The sequence below is a fragment of the Brassica oleracea genome, chromosome C7 (assembly GCF_000695525.1).
Source record: "Brassica oleracea var. oleracea cultivar TO1000 chromosome C7, BOL, whole genome shotgun sequence".
Taxonomy (NCBI): Eukaryota; Viridiplantae; Streptophyta; class Magnoliopsida; order Brassicales; family Brassicaceae; genus Brassica; species Brassica oleracea.
The window spans coordinates 16,602,956-16,612,614 of record NC_027754.1 but is presented as its reverse complement, the minus strand read 5'-3'; positions in this window follow the sequence as shown (position 1 = coordinate 16,612,614).

The window sequence follows — 9,659 nt, the reverse complement described above, 5'->3', positions numbered from 1 at the left end:
TGATTTTAATTATAGATTTGATTATTTTATTAGATGATAGAAACATTTTTTATTTTTGTTCTTTTATTTAAACTTATAATATTTTTTAATAAATGAATGTGTTGACAACAAGACTCTAAAATTCATATAATATGATCCCAAGATAAAGAATTACGTTTTTTTGGTATAAAACTGAATAAACCAAAAACCGACGGTATATAAACCGAACCGAACCGAAGTAAATATGGATTTAGAATGGTAGTTATATTTTACTAACCGAAATACCGAAAAACCAAAAAAACCGAACCGATATCCGGATTGAACACCCCTATATCAAACCAGCAAGCTCTATAAATAACTTATTTGAGAGTTAATGTTTCAAAAATAGTAGTAATTTACATAATTGCCACACACTTCAATGAGTGTGCGTGTATGAAAGAGTAAATGTGTTTTAATAAATACATAACAAAATTTAATTAGGATATGGAAACGTAGGAAGACTCAAGTATACAATCACATCCGTATGGATACATATACACACCAGTAGTTCTTATGCTATTATGAAAGCATTAAATGAACAGTTCGCCGGGACGAAATTCAAAGTAAACGCAATTTTGCTGTTTTTTTTTTTGAACAGAAGTAAACGCAATTAGTCAAGAAGAGATGTTTGTATCAAAAGGAGAGAAACTAAAGAGTGAAAGAGAGAGAGAGTGTGTGTGTTTGAATATACATGTTTAGTATGAAAAGAAATTTCTCAATTCAGTTTCAAAATGTCGACAGGTAAAATAGCATGCACAAAAGCATTCATAGATGTACAAAGATCCAAGTTAACTGGATTATTAAATCGGCTCATGTCACTGTATATACTCCAGAAGTCCTTTTTAAGTTGAGTTTCGAAAATATTATGAAAACTTATTGAGTTTTTGATATCACTCAATTTAGCCTAAGTGATTTGTACTCTCTCAAATAAGAGGTCGAGTTGTAATACTTACGGATCGAATCCACAATAAATTGGGCACACAAAAGATCTTAAACATATTATAATTAAGTTAGGTCAATTATGGAAATAGTAAATTGCAGTGGTAAACAAGGCAGTTGTTCGGTTGATTGGTTTTAGGTTTTGTAAACAATAATGAAAAACCGTTATACTTGGGGGTTCTATTCAGGTAATCAAGATTATAATAGTATAGAAGCTAGAGTAGTTTATTGGCTATTCTAGAACTCAAACAAAGTAATAAACTATCAGCTTTCGTTTGTTTAGAATATTTATTGTCTGGATCTCAGATTTCAACTGTCGTTTATTGATCTGGAGAAAGCGTCGATCGATGCGCTATCAATAGATAGTCGATCGATGCGCTATCAATAGATAGTCGATCGATACATCTTTCAGAACGTCGATCGATACACCTATAAGGTTGGCGATCGATGTTCCTTCTAGCAAGCTTTACCGAGCGGGTTTGACTATGTTCACTTGGTTTCCAAGATCAACTTTCGTTTTTTTTTAGCAATCCTAGGACAATATGAATTATTTCAGGTAACATACCATGCTTTCGCTTGCGCCTAATTATCCTAATATCAAGGTTCTAGTTAGCTACTCTAGAACACAAGCAATAAGAGCAATTCAACTGATGGATATCACAGACAACTCAGCAATCTATATTTGGGGCTAATCCTTCATAATCCTTTTTGAACTCTAAACCTAACAAGATGAACTACTCAGAGATAACAAAGCAATTCATAGCAAATAGCATAAAGGTATTCATAAATAAATTAAGTTTAGAAATACTGCAGTTCCAATACAAATCTCTAAAGGAGTCTTAGATCTTTTCTCCAAATTTACTAAAAACCTTTGATGTATAAAACTAGAAAGTAGGAAAGCGTTTGTTGCCTAGAACAATGGCAGAGCACATAAATATTAGGTTAAAAGTCGGTCAGGGGTATTTCTGTAAATATGTTGTGACTTGGATTTTAAGCCGGCTGGGCTTTGTGTGCTACGCTGTCGATAGATGGCACATAGTGTGCATCGATCGATGGTAGACTCTGAATATCGACCTCGAACTTGTTCGATGGTCTGCTTCGAGCTTCTTCTCATTTTATCTTTAAACTGCACCCAAATCATCACTTTTCTCCAAATCATCCATGAACCTGTAAAAGTGCCAAAAGGACTCCAAAACATAGTGGGTAGTTCCTAAAACATCCATATTCCATGGCTAAAAAGGGTAAAATCCATGGTATATCACACCCTAGACTTACCTTTTTGCTTGTCCTCAAGGAAAACAAATGATAGTCTTTGCAAAGAGGTTTTCAAAACAGCAGAGACTCACACAATTTAAGAACTCATATCATCACCTCTACAATGTTGCAAGCCACTTCAAATCAATTCTAACTTCAGAGGTATCCTATATACCATATCCTAGCTTAGAAACCAAATCCATTTAACTAGTAACTTAGCTAATAGTGTCTGACTCGCCCCTCTACTGGTCTCATTTAATACATATATAAAAGGTGTAGGCTTTACCTTGGGAGTAATACAGTCCATCTTTATTCACATTTTTTTTTATTTTCTCTTTTTTTTTAATCTTTCTCTTTTTTTTTTATTTGACAAAGCGTAGGCGAATAAGTGCTCGCCGGTCGATTCTGGTATGGTAATGTCGAACGATGTCGACCTGGTATCATCGGTTGATAGACTGGGCAATCGTCTCCTCGGGTCTTTTTTTATTTTTTTTGACTTGTAATAAATTAAATGCAAAAATAAGTAAATTTTTTGAAATAAAACTAAGTAAAATTACCTAATAGTGGGTTGCTCTCATTCAGCGCTTTATTATAGTCATTTAGCTTGACTTTGGAAGTAGGTTGGCTAGTAAGGAGGTGGATGCCTACTTGTTGGGAAACTAGTGTCTACATCTTCTTTGCTCATCTGAAACCATGTACCAATGAAGCTTCTTATGGCTTCATCTCCTCTGGTCCACTGATTTTTCAGTATCTCCTTATCAACCCCAATGACATGCATCCTATTCTAAAGGTTATTGATGCTGCACTGGTGCATTCCAAGTCTGGTTGTAGTTGTTTCATCAATGCCCTCCAATCTCTGGGACAAGTCTTCTCGCATCAAGTCTTGAGAAAAATTAATCTCATCAAGCTTGTCCTCTAACAATTTCACTGTGACCAGCCTGTTTTTCAGATATTCGTATCCACCGTCGATTGATAGTCGAGTAAGACCGTCGATCGTTGCTTCAGTTCGGATTGCATTCTGTCTCCGGATCATGTACATCTTCTCTTTCATCTCATCCATGCGTGTAGTCAGCCTCTCAATGTTGTCATTAAGTGGGAAGTAGACATCATCAAGCCTCTTGTAGGTATCATCTAATGACATCTCTTGGGCTCTGTAGATACTGTGTACCATATCATCAACATCTGCTTTGCTGTAGCTTCTCAGACTTGGCAATAATCTGGTGAATTTCTCTTCATGCTCTGGTAGACAAATACTAGCCTCCTCATACATTGTAGCTCTCTCTCTAGAATATCTCTGATGTCTTCCCTTGACACATGAATGATTCTTCCATCTGGTGCTCATGCAAATCCATGCTCGTCTCTGTATACACGATATTCACCTTTCTTTTCCCAATGGAATAATATTTTGCTTTTGGAATTGTAGGCTCTCTCTCCAAACCCGTACCATTTATCGATCGATGGCTGGCCTCTCTTGTCGATCGATGCCGAATCTTTCGCTCTAGCATCTGGCTCTGCTCCATAGTGAGTATCGATCGATATCCTGATATATCCGTCGATCGATGTTTCTCCTCTGGTTTCATGGGAACGCCTGAGAACTTCTGCTTCTTCCATGGCAAGACCACGATGCTCAATAGTTGCTTCTTCTTTGTAGTCCTCGTCATACTCATCAGGTTCCATTGCGCTCATCTTCCTCTTTGAAGGTGTAGCAGTGTGAACAGAAAAGCTAGGTTGGTAGTAATCATTCTTCCAACTGTTGATAGGTCCTTCTGGAAAATAGTCTATCTCATTCGCATAGTCACTTTTGATCAGTGTTTCCAACTCATTGTCGATCGTCGCTACAAGTTTTTCGTCGATCGATATCTCAAGTTGAGTGGAGAATGATGCTTCAATCTCCGATTCCTCATCAGTTTCATAATCGCAGTGGAATGCTGCAATGAATCCAAGATTGTCTCCAATCTCCATGTAGCCAGTCTGTTGCTTGACAACTCTCACCGGATCATACTAAACGGTAGGGTTTTTGAGTGTCAGGCACAACTTGTTGGCCTGCATGTCGCATACTGCTCCTACAGTAGTCATGAAGGCTCTCCTAAGTAGCAGAGAAGAATACCAGTTGAGCTTGATGTCCAGGACATGGAAGTCTACTAGAACTAAGGCATTACCAATCTGCACCTCAAGGTTTATGAAGAATCCTCTTGAGTTCCTCTGAGAACAGTCCACAAAAGTGAATGAATCCTATGAAGGCTATATCTTCAGACCTAGATGGTCTGCCATCACCTTAGGTAGAATGCTGATTGAAGATCCTGTGTCGCAGAGCGCACTAGGGTAGTCAATGCCTCCTATCAAGCAGAGTACTACAAACTTTCCAGGATTACTCTTCTTCTTCAGGGTAATCCTATGTCTCATCTTCTCTCTGACATGGTGGAACATTCTCCTAATGTCCTCTTTAGTTTCCTTGGTTTCTCTGAAGAACATCCACAGCTTATGCCTCCTCAAATGGCTTATCTAATGGGATCCTTAGAATCATCTTTCTGAAATTCTCCATCTCCTTATCATTAGCTCCTCTCTTCAGATGCTTGGGAACCTTTTCCTTCCTCTTACTCAAGGTTCTTCCCACAGTAGCCTGATTAACTTTCATTGGCTCTGCTGCATCTTCAGTTTGTTCACTGATGTTATCTATTGGTGTCTCTGAAGGTGAGATGGGTTTCTGAATGCATTCATTCGTGCTACATCTATCTTGTGTAGTTTCACTCGGTAGCAGAGAGGTGCTCGTCGATCAACGACTGAGGTTGATTGTCGATCGCCGGTTGAATCTCTCTGTCGATCGGTGACATGCTTACTCTGCCGATCGATGTCTACATGTAAGGGTTTTGGTGGATGAGGGTGTCTAGCTGCAAACTCGTCATGGGTCATAATCATGACCGTCTCGCATGATGCAACTGACTCCATCGATCGATGTTGAACATCCGATGTCTATTGTTGTTCATCCCATTCCATTGATCGATGTTCATCTCTTGGTGTCGGTCGACACCAATGTGAACCGCCGAAGCTCATGGAGCTTTTGACATCAAAATCTCTCTCCTGAAGCTTTTCTTCATTAACCGCTTGCAGAAATCATCCTCTATGATGGCATTGATGTGGTAATTCAGTGCTTCATTGCCTTTGATGAAAGTTTCTTGCTTCTTAACAGCTTCTCTTGTCTGAACCACTTGCGTCTCCAACTTCTTCACATGTGTGTTCAAAGTTTCAAACTTTGTATTCAGCTCAGTGTATACACCATCTATTTTCCCATTAACGTTCACCATAAGCTTTTGCTGACCCTCAAGAACTTGATCAAGCATTTCTTCTACCTTGCTCTCTCGACTCTGTGGTGGCACGTTCTGGTAGGAAGAATTGCCATAGTTAATGTTGTTGCTGTTGTTGAAGTTGTTGTTGTATGGTTTCTGGAACTGTGAATTCTGGTTGAAATTACTCATCTGTCCATTCCCATAGGAGTTTCTTTATCCACTCTGATTTCCAGGCATCTGATTCTGAAAGCTTGTACCACTAATGAAATTTACATCCTCTACTAGATCTCCATCACTGTTGATTTCTACAGCTTTCATATCCTCTGCGAAGCTAACTTGCTTCTTGAGAAGCTTGTGAATACTGTCCAGCTTAGCCTTAACATCGTCCAACTCCTCCTTTCCTAGGGTGGCCGATTTTCTCCTCTCAAAATCAGTGTTCTTGGTAGACGCCAAGTTTTCAATCAATCTCACAGCTTCTTCTGGATTCCTAGTGTTGAAGTTCCCTTCACTAGTTGTGTCCAGAGCCATCTGATATGCCAGCGCGATGCCTCAGAAGAAAGTACTGAGCTGATGCACTTCATTGAATCCATGGTGTGGACAATCTCTCTAATAAGACTTGAATCTGATCCAGGAGCTTCTGAATGACTTTGTAGGCTCCTGAGTGAATGTAGAAATCTTGCTCCTTAAGTCCTCAGCTCGTGACTCATCAAAGAAGTTGCGCAAGAACGCATTCTTGATATCAGCCCAGGATGTGAGAGATCTTGGTGGTAACTGCTTAAGCCAACGCGAAGCTTCTCCAGCCATTGAGTACTTGAAGAGCTTGCAGAAAAGATAGTCTTCAAGGACTCCATTAGCTTTAATGGCAGAAACCAGATCATCGAACCGCTCCAGATGGTCCATACGATGCTCATGTGACAAACCACAGTAGGGTGTCTGCGCCACGAGTGTAAAGTACTGGGATTTCAGATCGAAATCTGTCCTCTGAATAGCATAAGGACGAATAGCAGATCTGTTGGTGTAGTACTAATCTGGACGATTGTAGTCAGCCAACGTTCTGGGTCGAGCATCATCGTCTTCACATCATCGTCTTCAGTTTGAGGAGCTGCAGCGATATCATCATCTTGATCAAGAATTACAGCCCTCTGATCATCTAACCTCTAACCTGTTGCATTATGCAAATGACCTTCATGGTCATGCAAGTCTCCATTCGCATCCCTGTCTAAGATTAGTGTCGCAACCATGCCTCGCGGATGAATGTCGATCGACGTTTGGACTGAAGTGACGGTCGGTGGTAGCACACAACTATCGGTCGACGGACTAGGAGTGTCGGTCGACGTTTGCTGAGACGTGTGATTTTTCCTTCTTGCTTTCTGGTACTGCTGGGCATGCACCTGAAAGAAGTTAAAAAAAAATTTTATCAGTTTTTGAGTGACAGAAAACCTAGACTTAAAACTGCCTCGACAAGATCTAATGGCGATTAAAGTTCTCCGTCAATGGCGCCAAATTTGATATCACTCAAATTACCCTAAGTGATTTGTACTCTCTAAAATAAGAGATCGAGTTGTAGTAATTAGGGTTCAAATTCACAAAGAGCTGGGACACACAAAAGATCTTAAACAGTTTATACTTAACTTAATTCAATTATGGAAATAGTAAATTGGAGTGGTGAACAAAGCAGTTGTTCGGTTGATTGGTTTTGAAGTTTTGTAAACAATTATGAGAAAGCGTTAGACTTAGGGTTTCTATTCGGGTAATCAGAATTATAATAGTATAGAAACTAGACTAGTTTATTGGATATTCTAGAACTCAAACAAAGTAATAAACTATCAACTTTCATTTGTTTAGAATATCTATTGTCTGGAACTCAGATCTTAACTATTGTTTGTTGATCGGGAGAAAGTTTCGATCGATGCGCTATCAATAGACAGTGGATCGATACACCTTTCAGAACGTCGATCGATACACCTATATGGTTGGCGATCGATGTTCCTTCTAGCAAGCTTTACCGAGCGGGTTTGACTATGTTCACTAGGTTTCCTAGATCAACCTCTGTTTGTTTGAAGCAATCTTAGCACAATATGTATTATTTCATGTAACAGACCATGCTTCCGCTTGCGCTTTATTATCCTAATATTAAGGTTCTAGTTAGATGCTCTAGAACACAAGTAGTAAGAGCAATTCGACAATGGATATCACAAATAACCCATCAATCTATATTTGGAGCTAATCCTTCATAATTCTATTTTAACCCTAAACCTAACAAGATGAACTACTCAGACTAAGCAAAACAACTCATAGCAAATAGCATAAAGAAATTCATAATAGATTAAGGTTAGAAATACTATAGTTCCAATACAAATCTGTGAAATAGTCTTGGATCTTCTCTCCAAATCTACTAAAAACCTTTGCTGTGTAAAATAGGAAAAGCGTGTGTTGCCTAGAACAATGGCAGAGGATATAAATATTAGGTCAAAAGTCGGCCAGGAGTATTTATGTAAATATGTCTTGACTTGGGTTTTAAACCGGGTGAGTTTTGCACGCTTCGCTGTCGATCGATGGCACAAAGTGTGCATCGATCGATGGTAGACTGGATATCGACCTCGAACTTGTTAAATAGTCTGCTTCGAGCTTTTTCTCATTTTATCTCTAAAATGTACCAAAATTATCATTTTTCTCTAAATCATCCATGAACCTGTAAAAATGCTAAAAAAATCCCAAAATATAGTGGATAATTCCTAAAACATCTATATATCACGGCTAAAAGTGGATAAAATCTATAGTATATCATTTTTAAATACGTAAACTGACGAGAAAAAAGTTTTTTAAGTTATATGGTATTTTATCATTTTAAAAATATATTTTAAAATAAAGAAACTGCACCTACTCTGTGACAGAAAAAATTTATAACTGATTGAATGACTAATTCACCTAAATAGCTAGAATACAATGTATATTTTATATAATATACTGTATTCTTATAAACAACCGACGCAACCGGCTAAAAATCAGTTTTTTCTTTTGTGAATCTCAAAAACTCATGATGGCGACAAAGCAGAGGCGACACTCGAAAGGCATAGTTGAGGTCGGCAAGACGAAGCCGACGAGGAAGGTGAGGCGAAACTAGAAAATCTTGTTTCGAAGGTGATGAAGACGATCTAAAACTACGAATTGATCTTCTTCATCTCTCCTCCAATGTCGTCGATCTTGACCTCCTCCATTACCGTCTATTGTAAGCACCTTCGGTGTCACCGATCTTGAGCTTGTTCGTTATCATCGAGTTATTCTTCGAGACAACCTCTTTCCACCGTGACACAGAGAATACGGCGGGTGAAAAGAAAGAATAATGCTATTTTTGTTTTCACTGAATTTCTTTGATAATTGAGTATCCAACAGATACAACTTTAACAACATCGCACCAAAGTAGAAAACAACCTCGCAAGACACCCCTACAGCACATACCCTAACAATAACGTATTTCATGTACCAAAAAGAGTTGCAACCCCACGACAGCATCTAAATCAGAAGCCTATATATAGCTCAGAGGCCACAACTTTCATCCACAAAAAAACTCAAAAAAAGCAAGGAAGATGACCACACTGGACAAATAATCTCACAAGCCCATGTTTAAGTCACACTTTGCGTAATGAAAGAATAATGTTATATCACTGTAAATTTAAGTATATACTATTTCATAATTTAAAGCATTTAGTGTATTATTTCTAGACCATTTGATAGTTTTATGTATTTGTACTATACTATTTACATGTCTAATCTTTTTTTTTTTTTTGTCATCAACTTTACAGATTCATATTGACTCTGTGAACCAAACTGAGAGATCTTGATCCATGTGAACTACAAAAGACGTTTCCTTCCTAGCATTGCGGGCTAAGCTATCCGCCTTTTTGTTGTGCGTTCTTGGTACATAGATAATCTCTGCTCTGGAATAACTCTCCTTCAAGCTGTTTATATCCTCCAAATAACTTGCAAATGCTGGCCATTCTTCTGGTGCTGAAACCATCTTCACCAATTGAGAACAATCCGTTGCAAACGTAACCTGAAATTGTCGTAAATTTTTTATACATTCCATTGCCCATAACAAAGCTTCCATTTCTGCATGAAGAGGAGAAAGGGACGCCCGAACATTCCTTGCACCCATCAAACCCG